Source organism: Oryctolagus cuniculus, chromosome 1, assembly GCF_051225735.1.
Source record: "Oryctolagus cuniculus isolate XC-2025 breed Fujian yellow rabbit chromosome 1, ASM5122573v1, whole genome shotgun sequence".
Classification (NCBI taxonomy): domain Eukaryota; kingdom Metazoa; phylum Chordata; class Mammalia; order Lagomorpha; family Leporidae; genus Oryctolagus; species Oryctolagus cuniculus.
In genome coordinates, this window is record NC_142867.1 from 232253724 (window position 1) to 232274921 (window position 21198).

Sequence of the window (21198 nt, forward strand, 5' to 3'; positions counted from 1 at the left end):
GGAATCAGCCGGTTCAGAGTTCAAGCGCGCCATTTACTGGCAACAGTGCTGGGGTCACACACCCAGCTTCCAGTCCCAGCCTGGCTGTGGGAGGGCCGGTGGGCTGGGGCAAGGGTCTCCACCTCTGTGCCTGTGGCCTTTTCCCTCAAATAGAGGCCTGTCTACAGCCCTACGCGACCATCACACAGCTACGAAGACGGGGCTGGGCACAAAGCAGCTGCTCAATAAAAGACAGGTCTTATTATTATCAGAATCATTACCTCCAACTGTCTCCCCTGCCCTGGCCCCCAGACACAGCAGGGTCTGTCCCAGCCCAGCCCAGCCTCTGGCCTGGGTTTCCCACAGGCCCCTTGTGTCAGCTGTGCCCCTGGCAACATGACACCATCGAGGGAGGGCCGGTGAGCAGGAGGCGGGGCCCTGGCTTGACCTCCCTGTGCCTTCCTTCGTGTCCGGGTCTTCAAGGGCCCAGCAGCTCTCTTGCCTGGGGAGCTGGAGCGAGGCAGCGGTGCTGGCAGGGAGACCTCGCCCTGTGGAAGCGGACAAGTCCAGTCTCTTCCAGCAGCCACGCAAGGCCTCTGGAGTCAGAACCAGCTTTGTGCCTCCTCGGCCCCTCTGGCCCTTCCTCCGGGCGGCATGGCCTCCTTCATTGCACGGGCAAGAGGCCTGGGCTTAGGTCAGCTTCAGACCTCTGCCCAGGTCCTCCTCACTCAACTGGCACCCTGCAAAGCCAACTACTGTTCCACTTTGAACTCGGCAATACTGCTCCTGTTCTCCCCGAATACGCTCTCCAGGAGGTGCCCCTGACCGCCGGCCTGGCGTCCAAGCTGCCTGCCAGGTGCTCCCGCGTGTGTCCCCGCAAGTCCTTCCCCAGCAGCTAACACCTCGAGGCCAGGCCGATGAAATCAGCCGGCTTCCTTGATTGACAGCAGCGCACGAGAACAGACGCCAGGCTGCCTTGTCTGGCGCGGCCTCCCTGGGCCTGTGGGTGTCAGGGTGAGCAGCCAACGAGGTCCTGACCTCTTGGAGCACCGCACTGACGTACGCACGTGACGGGGACCAGCGCGCTGAAGGCCAGGGAGGGCCCCAAGGCTCCGGGTTCAGAGCCTGGACAGGCGTCCCAGGAGGGAATGTTTCAGCCAAGAACCAAAAGACGAGCCCTAGGGAACGCCGGTGGTGGGGAGCGTGGGGCAGAATCGTGGGAAGAAGGGAAAGACGGGTGCGGGCTGCAAGGCGAGGGGGTGCAGGCGACACTGGCGCCATGGGCCCGGGGCCAGGGCCGTTTGCTCAATGAACAAAGGAGGCACTGAACACCCAGTGCGGGGCCGACACACAGGCAGGCCTGCGGCGGAAATGACCAGGCCCATGAAGCCAGGGAGGATGGGCACGCTCTCCCCGTGTCCCCGCCCCCGTGCCCATGCCCCAGGACCCCGCTGCAGAGACCCACTGCGGGTCTGAGCCCAGGCCCCCAGATGGCTGCTCTGCCTCGACCCGGCTCTCCAGGTGGAGGGGACAGTGCCGTGGCACCGTGGCAGTCACCAAGGGCAACCACAGCCCCCAAAAGACAAGCCGGGCAGGTGGCGACATCTGCCAACTTCCCCTTGGCAGAGCTGCCCTGCTGCTTGGGGCTGGGGTGAGCTGGAGGAGGAAGGAGCAAAGGCCAGGGTCTGGACCACCCTGCTCCCTGTGCCCCCTCCGGCTGCAGGCCCGGCAGCCGCCAGAGGCAGCCACCTCTGCCCACTGTACCCCTAGGGACCCTCACTCTCACGGCGGCACCGGCCCTCTGGCACCCTGGCTCTCACAGACCACCATGTGGGCAGGCCCTGCATCTGTCTCCACCTTGTCCTTGCAGGTTCTCTAAAGCTGAGTCCATTGCGAGCTCACGATGCCCTGGGGGGAGGGGCCGGACAGCAGCCACTGCCGCCTCCATGCTGGCTGCTCCTCGCTTACCCAACAGAGCTGCACCTCCTAGGAGCCTGCACTGCCAGCTGGCTGGGCACCGTCATGGCTCATTCAGCCCTCTCCGCCCTCAGCCCTGGGACGACAGCCCTGGGTCTGCCTGTTCACACAGCCTAAGGCTTGCTGTCACCAGAAGCACCTCCCTGGAGTGCTGCAAGGTGAGCTGTTAGCCCATTTTCTGGTGAAAACACTGAGGCCGCACAGCTAAGTGTGCCTGAGACGGGAAAGCTGTCGAGCAAGGGACGCAAGCCTCCCTAAACCCTGTATCCCTGGTCCTTGCATCCACCCCACGGTGTGGAGGGAACTGAGGTCCAGAGGAGGCAGCCGGGGACCCAGCCAGTGTCTGGACACCCAGGGGACAGACAGGCTCGGGGAGCCAGAAGTGCTGTGTCTTGGCACAGCACCTGCCCTGTGAAACTTTAACCCAGGAGCTGGGGGAAATCCCGAGCTAATGCTGGCGGCTCTCCAGGAGGGCGCGGGTCACGGGCCAGAGGTCGGGGATGGGAGGCTCCCGCGAGGCAGGTCGGGGCAAGTGCCCTGGGACTCCAGGGGCAAGGGTGCAGGGGAGGGTCAGAGGTCACCTGGCTTTCGAAGTCTGCAGGGCAGATTTCTGGGAAGACGCAGAGAGCGAGGGGGCAGACGGCCACATTGGCACCAGGTGGCTGCTGGTGCCACCTGGGGGCGGAGGCCTTGGGGACGCTGTGGTAGGCCAGGAACCAGACTGCCTGGGTTCTCTTCTTACAACCAAACTTGTCTGCGACCATTACCACAGTGAGCACCGAGCAAATACCAACAATGCAGTGAATTCCCTCAACACCCGTGCGAGACACCAGTTATTATAATCTACAATTTAGGGGTCTGGTGCTGTGGCACAGCGGGTAAAGCCGCCGCCTACAGTGCTAGCATCCCATATGGGCACCAGTTCGAGTCCCAGCTTTCCGATCCAGCTCTCTGCTATGGCCTGGGAAAGCAGTAGAAGATGGCCCAAGTCCACCCGCGTGGGACCCTGAAGAAGCTCCTGGCTTCTGGCTTCAGATTGGCTCAGCTCCAGCCTTTGCGACCATCTGGGGAGTGAACCAGCAGATGGAAGACCTCGCTCTCTTTCTGCCACTCCTTCTTTCTCTGTGTAACTGACTTTCAAATAAATAAATAAGTAATCTTAATAACAAAAAAACCCTACGATTTAGGGACCAGCATTGTGGCGCAGTGGGTTGAGCTGCCCCCTGTGGCGTCGGCATCCCATATGAGTGCCGGTTCGAGTCCCAGCTGCTAACTTCTGATCCACTTCTCTGCTAAGGCACCTGGGAAAGCAGCAGAAGGTGGCCCCCGCACCCACGTGGGAGACCCGGATGGAGTTCCAGGCTCCTGACTTTGGCCTGGGCCAGCCCTGGAAATTGCAACCATTTTAGGAGTGAGCCAGCTGATGGAAGATCTCTCTCTCCCTGTCTCTCTTTGTAACTCTGCCTTTCAAAGAAATAACTGACTCCTTTAAAAAGCACACGATCTACAACTGGCACACGAGGCAGCTGAGACTGCGTGGCTGAGGAGTCTGGGGACTGGGCCCGGGTGCACCCCAGTGTGCGTACAGGACTCATCTGCTCCAGACCCCTGTTGTGAGCTTGTCATGCGCACTCTCGTTGGAGCCACCAACCTCTGTGGGACACACAGTTTTGAGTCCCAGATGAAGAGACTGGTTCCGTCATGCAAGGGCTTGCACGAGGTCCCCTGGCCAGTGCTGGACTCCAGGGCCCAGGCTCCCACCTGTGCTATGGACAGCCCCCTGCCCCGAGCCTCTGCTTCCTCATGACCCTGAGCGTCCCAGTGCACAGATCCGGCACTGCTGCCCTCAGTCCATGGCATATGTCATTTCTTCATGAAGTTATTTTGGAAGGCAGAGTTACAGAGAGGGTAGGGAAAGACAGAGAGAGAAATCTTTGCCTGCTGGTTCACTCCCCAGATGGCCACAAAGGTTGGGGCTGACCCACCCAGGTCTCCTACGTGGATGCAGGGGCCCAGGCGCTCAGGCCACCCTCCGCTGCTTTCCCAGTGCGCTAGCACGGAGCTGCGCTGGAAGTGGAGCAGCCGGGACTCAAACAGCGCCATGTGGGATGCTGGCGTCGCAGGCAGTGGCTTGACCCATTGTGCAACGCTGCGCCTTCCCCCTGTTGCCATAGGACTGGCAGCTTCCTGAAGGCAGGGGCTCCCTGTGGCCCTGGGGCCTGCCTCACGCAGTGAGCTGGTTGTGAGGGAGGGAGGTCCCCAGCCCGCGACCTCCAACCTCTTCCCCACCAACGCGCTGTGTGCGAGCGGCACCTGCCTCACGGGGTGACCGGACAGAAGCTATGGAACACTGGTGCTACGCACCAGTTCCCACAGTGACCTTTCTCAGAATGACGCTCAGAATCCGCTGACCCTTCTGTTAAGTCTGGAAGCCGGCAAACCAGCTTCCGTGATCGAACCAGATGGAAGACATCGGTCGCCAAGCAGAGAGCTCACAGGGGTCTCTGAACTCCCATTCCAGGAGTCAAGTACAGCAAGGAGGTTGGGTGCTGGGGCACGGCGGGGTAAGTTGCTGCCCGGGACCCCTGTGTATCCTAGATCAGCGTGCCTGGGATCAAGTCCCCCTCGGCTTCCCACCGCTGTGCACCCTGGAAGGCAGCAAACGATGGCTCCAGTTCTTGGCTTCCTGAGACTCTCGCGGGAGACCCGCATAGATTTCCCGGCTCCTGGCTTTGGCCTGGCCCAGCCCTAGCTCTTGTGAGCATTTGGGGAGTGAACCAAGCAGATGGAAGATTTTCTCTCTCTCTCTGTCACACTGCCTTTCAAATAAACAAACTTTAAAATACAATTAGAAGATATTAGATTTTTTTTTTTTTTTTTTTTTTTTTTTTTTTTTTTTTAGAAAAAGAACAGCTGAAGTCCTGAAGCCAACCAAGACACCTCGGGGCCACCTGCAGCCCTCTGCCCGTGGGCGCCCAGATGCACCTGCAGAGCCCGCGGGTGCCAAGACCAGAGCTGTCAGCTTTATGGCGCACCCAAGTCTTTCACAACCTGCGTCTCCTTCAGCCTCCCAGCAGCCTTCACAGTTAGTGGGAAGAGGCTGACGTTCTTTCCAGGGAGACCCAGAGCAGGGTGGGCCGGCCCACGTTCACACAGCAAGGCAGCTGCGGTGCCCGGGCTTGAACCCAAGTCTCCAGGGTGCTAGCCCAGCGCCAGCCACCACAGCCTGTTCCAGGATGCAGGCTGCCTGCTTCAGGTGCTCTGGCCTTCCACTTCCGCCTCCTCTGACCCGGTCGCCCTGCTCAGCCTATGACCCAGGCCTGCCGATGCAGCCTGGGCTTGGCAGGTGAGGAGATTCACTGTGGCTCTGCTCCCTGGGAGGCAGGCGCAGTGGGTGAGCCTCTGCCCGGCACTTGCAGACCAACAGTCTCCACCCGCTGATTAACCACACGCACCACCCCACACCTAGGCCCAGACACCGCCCTCCCCCACCCGTCTCCGGGCTGCACTCATTCCGACACTCCCGTTTCACCTAGGTTATACAGCCAGATGGGGATTTGTTGGGCTCTTTAAAAGACAAACAGAAACCTAATCTTCCAGTGCTGTCAAGGAACCCAGGCTCACGACACTGGTGTCACTGCGGGGTGCCAGGAGAGGCCCACCTTCTCTCCCCCAATATTCCTGCAAATTCCACCATGCAGAGAGGCTTCTGGGGTGGCCGACACCACCAGCAGGTGCTAAAGACAGGCTCACACGCGTGTGCAAGTATGACCCAAGCACCGCACTGAGCACACCATCGACTTCAACCCAACAGTTCTTTCCACAGATGGGAAGCCTGACGTGGGAGCAGGTGCCCCACTCGCACTCACACAGCCCGGAGCCGGTGGTGTTCCATGGATGCCACCCCCCCCCCGATTTTATTTTATTTTATTTTTTTTTTATCCCATCCGCGGCCATCCCGGAGGTGGTGGAAGACGGGTACTTAACACACAGGGCCGGGGAACAATGGCCTTTTGTCATCTGAAACAGATCCGCATTTTCTCCGGCCACCAGACACTTCAGCGAGCCCGGCTCTGACCGGGTGCCCACTGGAGGCCCGTGACCCGCGTCCCGTGGACAGCCCCCCACTCCCTCCCCACCGTCGCCCAGGCCCTGGGTTCACCGCTCCTGCCCTCCCTCACCTGGCTCCAGCTGACCTGGCCTCCCGCCCCCGCCCCCGCTGGAATGCCCGTGCCACCAGACCTGTGCGGCGCCCTCCTCCTGTCCTTTCCGCTCAAACACCACCTCACCGGAGGCCCTCCCTGGCCAGCCTCCCCACCCCTGGCCCTCCCGTGGTCCTTCCCGATCCACTTTCTGATGGTCTGTTATTTGCTGAATGAACAAAAGAACCCGGGCTGAGAAGCCCTGAACCCACGGCAGCCCTCTTGCGCCTTGTCTGAACCCCGAAGACAGAGTCGGTGGGCACGCTCCTCCAGGGGGCGGTCCCCCCGGGACATCAGGCCCCCCGCCCTCCCTTTCCGAGCGGAACGCACTCACAGGCAGTCTGGGGCTCCTCCAGAGACAGCGAGCCAAGCTGCACCCAGGGACCTGTAGCGGCCAGCAGTTTCACTTTCTGCTAACCTGGCCTCAGGTTGCAACTCCACCCATGCACCGTGCCATCCCTTTTGGGAGCTGATCCAGAGCTCCAGGCGTCCCGGAGGCTCAGGGGGTGGGGGAGCGTAAGCATCCCCAACAGGTAGGAGGGGCGGACGCGCGGCCCTGTCACCCACACGGATCCCCCACCTTGCAGGGGGCGTCCGACGGGGCGGCATCTGCTTTCGGGTGCAGGAGGGAGCCCTCCCACCGCTGGCCGAGAGCGACCCTTGCACGGGGCTGAGCGGCGATGCTTAGGCCGGGGACACAGATGGAGGAGGCGGACGCACGTTAAAACATCCTTGGCCGGGGTCCTGGACCTACCCTGGGATGGGGCCTGCCCTCAGCGTCGCGAAGCGGCCGAGATGCTTCCTGGGCGAGGAGGGGCGCAGGAGGGGGCCCGGGAGAGCCCGGGGCCAGAGCGTCTCAGCTCGGGGATCTCGTCAGGCTACGGCCGGGGTCCGGGTTAGCACTGGGGTCGGCGGGGCGGAGCCTGGGATCCCGGGGGCTGGAGCCCCAGGCGGGAGGGGGTCACGGCGGCGACCCCGTGGCCGTTACCTTGCCCGTCGGGCTGAGGGCCACCGGGTGCTGGCTCCCGGGCCCGGCCCCTCCCCCGATCCGGCTCCTACGGCTCGCAGCCTGCAGCCGCCGCCGCCTCCGCTGTCAACAAACCCCGGGCGCGTCACTTCCGGGGCCGCCCCTTAGCAACAGCGCACGGGTTCCCCCGGTGGGTCCCGCGGCGAACGCGGGCGGCGGCGGCGGAAGGTTCCGGGGCTCCGCGGGCCGCCCCGGGCCCGGCCTTGGCCGTGCGCACGTGCCCGGGGCTTTGCGCGAAGGACCCCGCGCTGGGCGCGCGCTCCGGCCCTGCCTTGCCCGCGAGCCCTGGACCGGCTGCAGCTTCCAACCCCGCGTCCCGCGCGCCGTGGGTCGCGTGGCCTCTCCACGGGCGGCTCCCGCTCTGGGGCCCCCCTCGATCCCGCCCCGGCCGCACGGCTCCTCCACACCGCGAATCCGACCCGGAGCGTGCACGAGGACCCGGCGCGCTGGGCGGGCTCCGCACGCACTCTCATCGCGCCCCTCCACTCTCCACTCCACTCCAGACCCCTCCCCGCAGCTCCGGACGCTTCCCTGTGACCTTGCCCGTGACCTAGGCTTCTCCCGCACCTGCCTTCTGGGCCTCAGGCTCAGCTCAGAGGCTGTCTTGTCCCTCATCTCCCCGAGCCATGAATGTTGTGGGGTTTTTGTGTTTCGTAGCAGCTTTTAGTCTTTGACCATGCACAACCATGTTGGGACAACCTTGAACCCTTTAAAAATCCGGTTGATGGGTTAAAATTACCGCAGCCTGGGGCAGGGGTTTGGCCCAGGGGCCTAAGTCGTCTCTGGGGCTGCCCACGACCCATATCCGAGTCCCTGGTTTGACTCCCTGCTGCTTCCTGTCCAGGCGCACCCCTGGGCGTCAGCAACTGATGGCTCGGGTGCTGGAGACCCGGATGGAGTTCCTGGCTCCTGTTTTGGCTTGGCCCTGGCTGTGGCAGGCATTTGGGGTTGAACCAGTAGATGGAAGTTTTTCTCTCTCTTTCTCTCTCTAACTTTGCCTTCCAGATAAATAAATAAATAATTTTAAAAAATCCTAACCATACCTTGGCTTCTTGTGCTCCCACAGCTGGGTGTGCAGGACTTAGTTTTTAAAAATATCCGTGTGGGGATAGCACTGGCATCCCATATGGGCACAGGTTGAAGTCCCGGCTGCTGCACTTCCGATGTAGCTCCCTGCTAATGCACCTGGGAAAGCAGCGGAGGATGCCCCAGTGCTCGGGCCCCTGCCACTAAGAAGAAGCTCCTGGATCCTAGCTTTGGACCAGCCTAGTTCCGGCCATTTGAAGAGTGGACTGCAGATGGGAGATTCTCTCTCTCTCTCTCACTCTGCCTTTCAAGTGGATAAATACATATTTTTTAAAAATGCATGTAAGGGCTGAAACTGCAACACTTTTTTTTTTTATTTGACAGGCAGAGTTAGACAATGAGAGAGAGAGACAGAGAGAAAGGTCTTCCTTCCATTGGTTCACCCCCCCAAATGGCCACCACAGCCGGAGCTATGCCGATCCAAAGCCAGGAGCCAGGTGCTTCCTCCTGGTCTCCCATGCGGGTGCAGGGACCCAAGTACTTGGGCCATCCTCCACTGCACTCCCGGGCCACAGCAGAGAGCTGGACTGGAAGAGGGGCAACGGGGACTAGAACCTAGCACCCATATGGGATGCCAGTGCCGCAGGCGGAGGATTAACCAAGTGAGCCATGGCGCTGGCCCAAACTGCAGCACTCCTAAGGGAAGACATAGAGGTAAATCTGTGACACTGGGTTAAGCAATGTTTGGTTAGACAGGACACCAAAAGCATAAGCAACAACAATAAAATTGATAAATTGGATCTCATAAAATTAAAAACTTGTGCCTCAAAGGGTACCCTCCAGAAAGTGAAAAGACAATCCACAGAATTAGGAAACATTTGTCAGTTAGCTATCCTTGAACGAGTTTCCGGAATGCAAAAGAACTCAACTAAATAGTGAGGGGGTAGGTAACCCAAATCCCCAAGTAAGTGCAGGAAAGACGGGAAACAAAACCGCAGTGAGATACAATTTCACACCTCGAGGATGGATATGATCAGAGACAGACGAGAGCAAGTGTTAATGGTGTGGAGAGATGGGAACCCCCATTCATCGCTTGTGGGAATTTAAAATGCTGCAACTGCTGGGGGCGGCCCTGTGGCGTGGCGGGGAAAGCTGCTACCTGCAGTGCCAGCATCCCATATGGGTGGTAATTCGACTTCTGGCTGCTCCATTATTTGAGTTTCGGCTGTTCCACTTCCAATCCAGCTCCCTGCTGTGGCCTGGGAAGGCAGTGGAGGATGGCACAAGTGCTTGGGTCCCTGCACCCCATGGGAGACCAGGAAGAAGCGCCTGGCTCCTGGCTTTGGATCAGCCCAGCTCTGGCCATTGCGGCCGTCTGGGGAGTGAACCAGCGGATGCAAGACCTCTCTTTCTCTCTGTCTCTGTCTCTACCTCTCTCTGTAACTCTGTTTTTCAAATAAATAAAACAAAGCTTAAGAAACACACTCTGACAGCTCCTCAGAAAGTTACGTGTAGAATTACCATGTGATCAGGCACTTCCACTTCTGGGTCCTCCACAAGAGAAACCGAAATATGGGCGGGTGGTTATGATGCTGACTCGAAGTCTGAGCCGCAGATTAGAACTCCTGGATTCCCAGGCTCCTGCTCTGAGAGGCAGAGGGGTGCCCTAGGAGTTGCGTTCCTGCCACCCACCTGGGAGACTTGAATTCTCCGCGCCTGGCTTCATTGTGGACATTTGGGAGTGAACCAGTCGTCGGGAGCTCTCTCTGTCTCACAAATTAATAAATATTTAAATTGTGCTAAATGGAAAAAAAAATCACAGAAGACCATAGATTGCATGATTCTGTTCATTTGTCCAGAATAGGCAGATCTAAAGAGACAACAGCTCAGTAGCTGCTTAGGGCTGAGAGGTGAGCGAATGGGGAGTGACCGGTGGTAGGCACAGTTATTTGTTTTTGGGGTGATCAAAATGGCCTGAGGATGGGTGGTGATGATTGTTGGGTGACACTTGTATATTCACCACTCTGTGGATGTACAAAGAACAATGTCACTGGTCACTTTTAATGTATACTTTTAATGTATGCTGTCTGCACTTATCCCAACAAAGCTGTTAAAATGCATTTCTAGACATATATGGTTATACATAAATGCATAATACAGATGGATTTTAAAATACAGTCACGTGGTGCTTAATGATGGGAAATGCGTCGTTAGGCAATGTTACTGTTGGGAGACTCTTAGAGTGCGCTTAGACAGCTTAGATGACACCGGTCGCTCAGCGTCGGCTCTTGATGCAGTCAAGAGTCAAGGTGGGGGCCAGCGCTGTGGCCTGGCGGGTAAGTCCTGGCCTGCAGTGCGGCATCCCAGGTGGGCTCCCAAGCACTGGAGCTTTCCGGGATGCATCGGGAGGAAGCTGGATCGTAAGTGGAGCAGCCCAGACATGAACCAGCACTCCTGCAGGGGGTGCAGGTGTCCCGAGAACTGACTTAACTGCTGAGCCACACACCTGCCTCTATTCATGTATTTGACAGCAGAGAAGACAGAGAGAGGGAGCACACTTCAATCCACTACTTTGTTACCCAAATGTCCTCAATGGCCAGGGCTAGGCTAAGGCCAAAGCTAGGAACCAGGCCCTGAATCCAGCCCTCCCCTGTAGGTGGCAGGAACCCAATTACTTGGGCTATGGACGGCTACCTCCTAGGTCCTGCAAGAGCAGGAAGCTGGGGGCAGGAATTGGCCCAGGTATAGAACCCAGGTACTCTGATGTCGGGCGCATGTTTCTTTCTCTTTTTTTGAATTTTTTTTAAAATTTATTTATTTGACAGAGTTAGACAGTGAGAGTGAGAGACAGAAAGGTCTTCCTTCCATTGGTTCACTCCCCAAATGACTGCTATAGCCAGCACTGCGCCGATCCAAAGCCAGGAGCCAGGCACCTCCCCGGTCTCCCATGTGAGTGCAGGGGCCCAAGCACTTGGGCCATCCTCCACTGCCCTCCCGGGCCACAGCAGAGAGCTGGACTGGAAGAGGAGCAACTGGGACTAGAACACGGCACCCATATGGGATGCCGGCACCACAGGCGGAGGATTAACCAAGTGAGCCACAGAGCCGGCCCCTCCTTCTTTTTTCTTTTTAAAGATCAATTTTTTTTTTCAAAAGGCGGAGTTACAGTGAGAGAGGGAGAGAGAGAGAGAGGTCTTCCATCTGCTGGTTCATTCCCTGGGTGGCTGCAACAGCTGGAGCTGCACCGACCCAAAGCCAGGAACCAGGAGCTTCTTCTGGGTCCCCAACACAAGTGCAGAGGCCCAAGGACTTGGGCCATCTTCTACTGCTTTCCTAGGCCACAGCAGAGAGCTGGATCAGAAGTGGAGCAGCTGGGACTAGAGCCAGCGCCCATATGGGATGCCAGCACTGCAGGCGGCAGCCCCTGGGGCGCAGGTTTCTAGCTGCTAGACCAGATGCCTGCCCTGGGTGCTGCACTTTTATGTGACTGGCAGTGCAGTAGGTTTGTTGACAGCAATGTTACCACTGACATGTGAGTGATGTGTTGCCCAATGACATTGGGATGGCTATGATGTCACTAGGCCATAGGCATCTTCAGATTAATTTTGACCTTAGAACCACCATTGCATATGTGATCTACTGCTGGCCAGAGCATTGTTACATGGTGCAGGACTGTGTAACTAGGATCGTATTATACAGATACTTATGTGACATGATTTTGTCAGATAATAGAGTTCTCCTTGATTATTTTAAAAGGTTGCATAGTTTTCCAAAAATTGCAGTTTTCTTATTAGCTGAATTTGGTTGCCCAAAAACCAATGTCTTTACTGTTATAACATAATAAGCCACCCCTTGTAACATCGGCATCCCATATCTAAATACTGCTTTGAGTCCCGGCTGCTCCCCTTCTGATCCAGCTCCCTGCTAATGCACCTGTGAAAGCAGCAGAAGATGGCCCAAGTGCTTGATCCCTGTCACCCATGTAGGAGACCCAGACGAAGTTCCTGTATCCTGGCTTTAGCCTGGCCAGCCCCAGGGAGTGAACCAGGGGACGGAAGACCAATCTCTCTCTCGCACTGTGACTTTCAAAAAAAAAAAAAAAAATCTTGGCGGCGCGCGGGGGGGGGGGGGGGAGACATGTAGGACACAGTGAACACAAACAGCTAGTAGAAGATGAGTAGAAAGGGGGGCTCAGTCATGAGAATAGTGAGTGACAGGTGTTGTGATGCAGCGGGTTAAGTTGCCCCTTAGAATGACTGTTTCACACATCAGAGTGTTGATTTCAGTCCCGCCTGCTCTGCTTCTGATCCAACTCCCTGCTAATGCGCTTGGGAGGCAGCAGATGATGGTCCCCGCCGCCCACGTGGGAGACTCAGATGGAGTTCCTGGCTCTTGGCTTCGGCCTGGCACAGCTGGGCCCTTGCAGCCATCTGGAGAGTGCTCCAGCAGGTGGAAGGTCTCTCTGTTTCTCCCTCTTTCTGTAACGCTGCCTTTCAAATAAACAAATACATCTTTAAAAAAAATTAAGACCTAAATAAATGGAAAGATACCTCATGTCCATGGGTTGGAAGACTCAATGTTGCTATGGTGACAATAGAATCCAAACCAATCTAGATTCGATGCAATGGCCACCCAAATCCCAACCACCAGATTTTACAAAAATAGAAACATTCATTCTAGTATTTATCTGGCATCTATGGGACCCCGAACAGTGAAAGCAAACTTGAAAAAGAAAAAGTTGGAGGTGCTGGCACTGTGGCGTAGCAGGTAAAGCGGCCACCTGCAGTGCTGGCATCCTATATGGGCACTGGTTCGAGTCCCGGCTGCTCCCCTTCCAATCCAGCTCTATGCTATGGTCTGGGAAAGCAGTAGAAGATGGCCCAAGCCCTTGGGTCCCTGAATCTGCATGGGAGACCCGGAAGAAGCTCCTGGCTTCAGATCGGCACAGCTCCAGCCATTGTGGCCATCTGTGGAGTGAACCAGCAGATGGAAGACCTCTCTCTCTCTCTCTCTGTCTAACTCTGACTTTCAAGTAAATAAATAAATCAATCTTAAAAAAAAAAAAAGAAAAAGAGGCTGGCACCGTGGCTCACTAGGCTGATCCTCCACCTTGTGGCGCCGGCACACCGGGTTCTAGTCCCGGTCGGGGCGCCGGATTCTGTCCCGGTGGCCCCTCTTCCAGGCCAGCTCTCTGCTGTGGCCAGGGAGTGCAGTGGAGGGTGGCCCAGGTGCTTGGGCCCTGCACCCCATGGGAGACCAGGAGAAGCACCTGGCTCCTGGCTTCGGATCAGCGCTGCGTGCCGGCCGCGGCAGCCATCGGAGGGTGAACCGACGGCAAAGGAAGACCTTTCTCTCTGTCTCTCTCTCTCTCTCTCTCACTGTCTAACTCTGCCTGTCAAAAAAAAAAAAAAAAAAAGAATAAAAAAAAAAAAAAAAGAGAGAGAGCTCATCTGCATATCAAAACCGTGAGACGCCAGCTTTCCTTCCCAGGACGAATGAGGAGGAGCTAGGCGGCTACTGAGGATTGACGACGGCGTAGAGAGACTGGAACAGGAGCGTACGTTGCACGGAGTGTGAAACGTTGCAGCTGCTATGGAAAACAGGATAGCCCTTCCTCGAAAAGCTAAACGTGGAACGGCCGTGTGACTCAGCAACGCCTCTGCCGGGCGGTGAAAGCCGGCCCAGACGTTTGTATGCTGATGTTTGCTGCAGTGCTGTTCACAAATTTCTAGAAGGTAGGACAACTTTGGTGTCCCTCAGCAGATGAGCTGGATAAGCAAAATGGAACACATTCATATCGTGGCATTTTCTTCATTCATACAAAAGGACCAAGTTGGTTTCCATGTTACAACGGGGTGGACCTTGAAGACTAACCAAGTGACAGAAGCAGACGTGAAAGACCAGACATGGGGCAGCTGGGATATGCACAGTCATAGAAAAAGAAAGTGGATTAGACACTACCTGGGTTGTGGGGATGGAGAATCATGGGATGGGAGTTATTGCTGAGTGCGTGGCTTCTATCTGGGGTAATGAAAAGCTTTGTAAACAGTCGTAAAGGTTGCAAGTGGAATTGTGAATACAGGGGCCGGTGCTGTGGCGTAGCAGGTAAAGCCGCCGCCTGCAGTGTCGGATCCCATATGGGCGCCGGTTTGAGTCCTGGATGCTCCACTTCCAGCCCAGCTCTCTGCTATGGCCTGGGAAAGCAGTAGAAGATGGCCCAAGTCGTTGGGCCCCTGCACCTGCATGGGAGACCCAGAAGAAGCTCCTGGCTCCTGGCTTTGGATCAGCACAGCTTCAGCTGTTGAGCCAATTAGGGGAGTGAACCAGCGGGTGGAAGACCTCTTTCTCTGTGCCTTTCCTTTTCTCTCTGTGTAACTTGGACTTTCAAACAAATAAATAAATCTTAAAATAAAAAATTGTGAATACAATTAATGGTGCTGAGTTGTACATCCAGAAATTGGTAACAAGGGAAAAATTTAAAAAATATATTTATTTGAAAAACAAAGTTATAGACAGAGGGAGGGACAGAGAAATCTTCCATCCACTTGTTCACTCCTCAAATGGGCACAATGGCCAGGGCTGGGCCAGGTCAAAGCCAGGAGCCTGGAACTCCATCTGGGTCTTCTAGGTGGGTGCAGGGGCCCAAACACTTGGGCCATTTTTCCCTGCTTTCCCAGGTGCATTATCAGGGAGCTGGGTAGGAAGTGGAGCAGCCGGGACTTGAACCAGCACTCATATGGGACGCTGGCACGGCAGGCAGCAGCTTAACCTGCTGTATCACATAAATATACATACTTATATTTATCGCAATTTAAAAGAATTAATAATGTAATATACCCAAGCCATTGAATCACACATTTAAATTGGTGAATTTTATGGTACATGAATTTCTCTCCCTAAAGCTGTTTACGTATAAACATCAAAGCATGGAAAAAGACATGCCATATGTTCAGTCATCAAGTTTTTGCTTGCTCTGAGAAAATGGAGTTGGGCCCTTTAAATATTCCTCCCGTGTGGAAGGGTTTTCCTTCCTGCTTCTGGCTGCTTGCTAGGCGGCCTTCTTCACCCACGGGGCTTCTCCGGCACGGGGCTTCTCCGAGCACGGGGCTTCTCCGGCGGCTCGGGGCTTCTCCGGCACAGGGCTTCTCCGGCACCTGCCTCCTGCTGCGTTGCCAGCTGCCAGAGGCTTCTCCCAACACCTGCCCCAGGCTGTAATTTTAGCGGGGAGCCTCTGGTGAGACACCTCCCTGGAAACAGCTTTCCCAAGCCCCTTGGGCTGGATTCGCAGTGGTTCTGTGAGTTGGCACCGTGGCTGATTTCCAAGGTGCCACAGCCCCGTCCTGTCCATCAGGGTCTGGCCCTCAGCCCTGGGGGAGTCCCCACCCTACAGTAGGGGCTGCTCCTAGTTGTCTGCTATTCCTATACTGTTCAATGTTCTCTCTATTTCTGACTAGCAACTTCTTCTAATTCCAATCATTTGGGATTGTTAATAAATCTTTCTATTAAACTTTCGTTGTACAGATTACTATGTGGTTTCTTTTAATTGGTTCTGGACTGAAGCATCATGCTAGCAATAGGTAAGAGAAAGCAGGACCGGGACTGGCATTGGTCTTAGTGGGTAAGAGACCTGTGTCCCAGATCACAGCACCTGGGTTCGAGTCTCGGCTACACTCCAGAGTCCAGCATTCCTGCCAACATGGACCCTGAGAGGCAGCAGATGATGGGTCAAGTAGCTGAGTCTCTGCCATCCCTGGGGGAGCCCTGGATTCAGTTCCTGGCTCCCCGCTTTGGCTGTTGCGGGCATCTGGGGCGTGAACGTTTGGGGCAGATGGGAGCTGTGTGTCTATTTCTCTGCCTCAAGAAAGGGAGGGAGGGAGGGAGGAAGAGAGGGAGGGAGGGAGGGAGGCAGAGAGAGGGACTGGTGTTGCAGTGCATACAGTGGGTAAAACCGCTGCCTATGATGCCAGCATCCCATATGGGCACAAGTTTGAGTCCTGGCTGCTCCACTTCTGATCCAGCTCCCTGCTAACGCACCTAGGAAAGCAGGGAAGGATGGCCCAAGTGCTTGTGCCCCTGCGTCCACGTGGGAGGCCTGAAAGAAGCTCCTGTATCCTGGCTTCAGCCTGGCCCAGCCCTGGCCATTGCAGCCACGTGGTAGTGAACCAGGGGATGGAAGACCTTTCCCTCTGTCTCTCCCTGTCTCTGTCTGTAGCTCTGCCTCTCAAATAAATAAATGAAAATGAAAATAAAATTCTTCAAAACAAAACAAAACCATGAAGTAGAATGGTAGACCAGGGGCTGAGGGAGAGGGAATGGGGGGGTGAATGCTCGTTGGTACAGAGTTCTAGTTTGCTAAGATGAAAAGCATTCTGGAGGAGGAGGGTGGTGATGGTTGTACAACATTATGAAAGAACTCATTGCCACAATGGGGGCCAGCACCGTGGCACAGTAGGTTAATCCTCCGCCTGCAGTGCCTGCATCCCATATGGGTACTGGTTCTAGTCCTGGTTGCTTGTGTCTTTCCAGAGAATGCGGGACCACCCATTTGGGTACCAGTCAGAAACACGAAGCCCGCAACTGACAGTCAACCAGAACCAGCTGAACCAGACTGAGAGTCCGCCTTGTTAGCAGACGCACCTGCCCTATCATCCTACCCTGAGAATCTGCCCAGAGCCACATCCATTATTGTTTTATACTCCACCAGCTCTGGTCAGCCACTGGAACGGCCCACAGCCTGCGTGCGGTCACGCCAGTCCTGATTACCACTGTTCCTCATTCCTACCCCCATCTGAGCAAGCACTCCTGTGGTCTCCTGTTTTGAGCGCTGGTTAGTCAATGACGGGTAAGATCCCCTGGGGGACAACTAAGGCACAGCCACATCCAGAGACCGCATGGACACGCGGCCAACAATGGTATGGCCAAGAATCATGCCTCCTGTTGCTCAAAAATAAATGAGAAGGGGAAATGTGGTAGAATGAGAAGGCCATGCCAAGATGGCCACTGGCAAGCAGGCATTAATTACTCAGGAATGGCTTCGGAACCCTCCTGGCAAAGGAGCCTGCCTGGCAACAGACAGTGATTGGTTAGGGCATAGACTGCCCCTTGACCGGATTGGCTGCCTCGGCCATTTAAGCTGCTGCACCAACTGAAATAAACGAGTCTGCAGGCTGCTTGCCTCAGGCCTGCTTTCACCCGACTCCCGGGGTCTGTGTGGTGACTCCGCGCCTCTTGCCCCCACCACGCTCCTCCTCTCAGAACTCCTCCTCTCAGTCCTGGCTGCTCCTCTTCCAATCCAGCTCTCTGCTGTGGCCTAGGAAAGCAGTGGAAGATGGTCCAAGTCCTTCATGGGAGACCAGAAAAAGGGCACCTGGCTCCTGGCTTTACATCAGTGCAGCTCTGGCCGTTGCAGCCATCTGGGGAGTGAACCAGTGGATGGAAGACCTCTCTCTCTGTCTCTCCCTCTCACTGTCTGCAATTCTACCTCTCAAATGAATAAATAAAATCTTAAAAAAAAGAACTTATTGCCACTGAACCGTAAAAATGGCAAGAAAATAAAACAGATAGACATTGCTCATGAAGATAGATGCAAAAATTCTTATTTATTTTTATTTAAAAATTTTGTTTTATGTTTAAGGCAGAGAGAGAGAGAGAGAGTCAGAGAGATCTTCCATCTACAGGTTCACTCCCCAAATGGCCACAACTGCCAAGGCTGGGCCAGGCTGAAGCCAGGAGCCAGGAGCTTCTTCCAGTTCTCCCACGTGGATGGCAGGATCTCAAGCACTTGGGCTGTCGTCCGCCACATCCCAGTCACATTAGCGGGAAGCTGGATCAGAGGCCGAGTGGCCAGCGCTGGAGCTGGCTCACTGATGCCGGATGCAAGAGCCCCAAGCTGAGGCTCAGGCCGCACACGGCAATGACAGCCTCCTTATAACTTAAAGTTCGAGTCCTTTGACCAACATCTCCCCGTCTCCCCACCGTTGCAGATGCAAAACTTTTAACAAAATTTCAAACCAAACAAAATTTTAACAGAAGAAATAGAATTACTCATAGGGGCTGGTGTAGTGGTCCAGCGAGTTAAGTAGCCATAATCCCAATATGAGCGCTGGTTCAAGTCCTAGCTGCTCTGCTCCGATCTGGATCCCTGCTAATAGGTCTGAGAAAGCAGCCAAAGAGACTGCTGGCCATTGCCTTTGCAGCCATCTGGGGAGTGAACCAGTGGGTGGAAGATCTCCGTCTTTCTTTCCCTCTCTGCAACTCTGCCTTTCAAATAGATAAAGGTTTTAAAAGTTAACACCAAAAAACCATAGCCATAGAATTTATGGCTATGTGTTGTAGAATTCCCAGGAATCCAGGGACAGGCATTTGGCATAGGGATTGAGACGCCACTTGGGACACCCACATCGCACATCCGAGTGCTGGTCAAGTCCCAGCTCCTCTGCTCCCCATCCAGCTTCTCGCTGGTGCCCCCGGTGCCCTGTTGGGAATGAGCAATCAGAAAGCTCCCACTGGTTTTATCACATGGTCCAGCAACTCCACCTCCAGGCACGTGACCCAACGCAGTGAGAACAGGGTCCTGAGGAGACTCGCACACCCGCGTTGGAAGTGACTCAGGTGTCCGACAGACGAATGCAGAAACAAAGTGTGCTGTGAACACCGGCCGGGGTTGTCAGAATCACAGGAGCCAGAGAGCAGGAGGGTTCCCAGGCACTGGGGTGGGTGTGTGTGTGTGTGTGTGTGGATGGGGAGTGGGATGGCTGTTTAAGGTACATAGGTTTGCAAGACAGAAAAGTTCTGGGCATAGTTGCATGGCCACGTGAACATACACAACTCTACTGAGCTGTACACTTAAACCAAATATGTGAAAATGGCAAATTCTGTTTTGCAAAATTTACTTCAATTAGAAGTAAGAGAGATGGGGCCAGAGCTGTGGCATAGTCGGTAAAGCTGCTGCCTGCGACGCTGACGTCTCATATTAGTGCCGGTTCGGGTGCTGGTTCAACCACTTCCCAGTGCAGCTCCCTGCTAATGTGCCTGGGAGAGCAGCGGAAGATGACCCAAGTGCTTGGGCCCCTGCACCCATGCGGGAGACCCGGATGAAGCTCCTGGTTCCAGGGGTCAGCCCTGGTCATTGTGGCCATTTGGGGAGTGAACCGACAGATGGAAGGTCGCTCTCTCTTCATCTCTCCATCTCTGTAACTCTTTCAAATACCAAAAACAAACAAACAGAGAGAAAATAACAAAAAAAAGAGGAGGAAATGAAGAGGAAAAATGAAAGTGGGAGATGGGCTGGTGTTGTTGGGATGCAGCAGGTTTAGTGCCCTTGGGACCCTTGCAGTGCTGGTTGGAGTCCCAGCTACTTTTACTAAACATTCCACTAAACAACATGTTACATACATAACTGACAGGCTGGTGTTTAAAAAAAGATTTATTTATTTATGTGAAAGGCAGAGTTACAGAAAGGGGTTGGGGGGGGAGAGAGAGCATCCATCACTAACTCATTCTCCATGGCTGCAATGGCCAGAGCTGGGCCAAGCCCAGGCCAGAAGCCAGGAGCTTCCTCTGGGTCTTCCATGGCGGTGCAGGGCCCCAAGCTCTTGGATCATCTTCTTCTCCTTTTCCAGGTGCATTAACAGGGAGCTGGATCAGAAGTGGAGCAGCTGAGTCTTGAACCTGTGTGGGGAAATCAGTTACACGAAGCAATTCAAAGATGGTGTCGAGAGGAAGTAAGGTGGGCGGAAACCAAAGTTGTTTACCACCAAAGCTAACTGGCTACGAACACCAGGAGAAGTGGCAATAACTGATAGCAAGTGTACAGACGTGGCCAGTCCTGTGAAAATCGCCCAGTAACATGGCCCTTCCAGTGACTGGTTGGTCTTTATGCCCCGCCCCATTGACTCTGCAGTTTTGTGCTTTATAAGGCTCTGTTTCACGCGACATAAACGGGTTCTTGCTAGACTTGACTCCCCGCTGCATCTGACTGTCTCCGGGATCGGGAGGCTGGGGCACGGCGGGCGGCGCGCTTACCTTTCCTTGGACCCAGTCCATCCTTGTGCAGGTGGACTCAGACCCTGCAGCCTGCACCTATATAGGACACCACATCACAGGCGGAGGTTTAACCTGCTATGCCGCAGCACCAGCTCCAATAAATAATTTTTTTTTTTTTGACAGAGTGGACAGAGAGAGAGACAGAGAGAAAGGTCTTCCTTTGCCGTTGGTTCACCCTCCAATGGCCACAGTGGCTGACGCACCGTGCTGATCCAAAGCCAGGAGCCGGGTGCTTCTCCTGGTCTCCCATGCGGGTGCAGGGACCCAAGTACTTGGGCCATCCTCCACTGCACTTCCCTGGCCACAGCAGAGAGCTGGCCTGGAAGAGGGGCAACCGGGACAGAATCTGGCGCCCCGACCGGGACTAGAACCCGGTGTGCCAGCGCCGCAAGGTGGAGGATTAGCCTAGTGAGCCGCGGCGCCGGCTATAAATAAATCTTAAAAAATTTAATTCCTTGGGGCTGGCGTTGGGGCAGAGGGAGCTAAGCTACCACCTGCAATGCTGGGATCCCACATGAGTGGTGGCTCCACTTCCTATCCAGCTCCCTGCTATTGCCCCTGGGAGGGCAGCAGACGAGGACTCAGGTGCGTGGGTCCCTGCCACCCATGGGACCCGGATGGAACCCAGGCTCCTTGCTTTATTCTTGCCCAGCTCAAGATGTGGCTATTTGGGGAGTGGATCAGCAGATGGAAGACCTTTTTATGTCTCTCCCTCTCTGTTGCTCTGCCTTTCAAACCTTTTTTTTTTTTTAAGATTTTATTGATTTATTTGAAAATCAGAGTTAGGGACGTCTTCCATCTGCTGGTTCACTCCTCAAATGGCCACAACAGACAGAGCGGTGCCAGGCTGGAGCCAGGAGCCTCTTCCTGGTCTCCCATATGGGTGCAGGGGCTCAAGTACTTGGGCCATCCTCCACTGCTTTCCCATATGCATTAGCAGAG

The 21198-nt window shown here is 55.4% G+C and overlaps 1 protein-coding gene and 1 long non-coding RNA gene across 10 annotated transcripts in view; one reads left to right on the forward strand and one right to left on the reverse strand.

The window, feature by feature from the left end:
- Positions 1 to 7282, reverse strand: part of ZER1 (zyg-11 related cell cycle regulator) — a 35228-nt gene extending 27946 nt beyond the window's left edge. For 2 of the 5 annotated variants that reach the window (XM_089320891.1, XM_089320894.1), the window contains exon 1: positions 6913 to 7263. The gene's annotated coding sequence lies outside the window, so the exon portion shown is untranslated. Of the gene's footprint in view, positions 1 to 6492; positions 6592 to 6912 lie in introns of those variants that run through there. The other 3 variants (XM_070057676.2, XM_070057680.2, XM_070057684.2) reach the window with 3 other exon arrangements.
- Positions 7283 to 15229: 7947 nt separating this feature from the next.
- Positions 15230 to 20164, forward strand: LOC127488586 (uncharacterized). Of its 5 annotated transcripts, none has more exons than XR_007916335.3 (3): positions 15230 to 15445; positions 16738 to 17038; positions 19833 to 20164. It is a non-coding gene; the product is annotated as an uncharacterized LOC127488586 (long non-coding RNA). The 5 variants fall into 5 exon arrangements; XR_007916334.3 differs by having other exon boundaries at positions 15245 to 15445; positions 16738 to 17053; XR_016225788.1 differs by lacking the exon at positions 19833 to 20164 and adding an exon at positions 15733 to 15788 and having other exon boundaries at positions 15257 to 15445; positions 16738 to 17407.
- The last annotated feature ends 1034 nt before the right edge of the window (positions 20165 to 21198 follow it).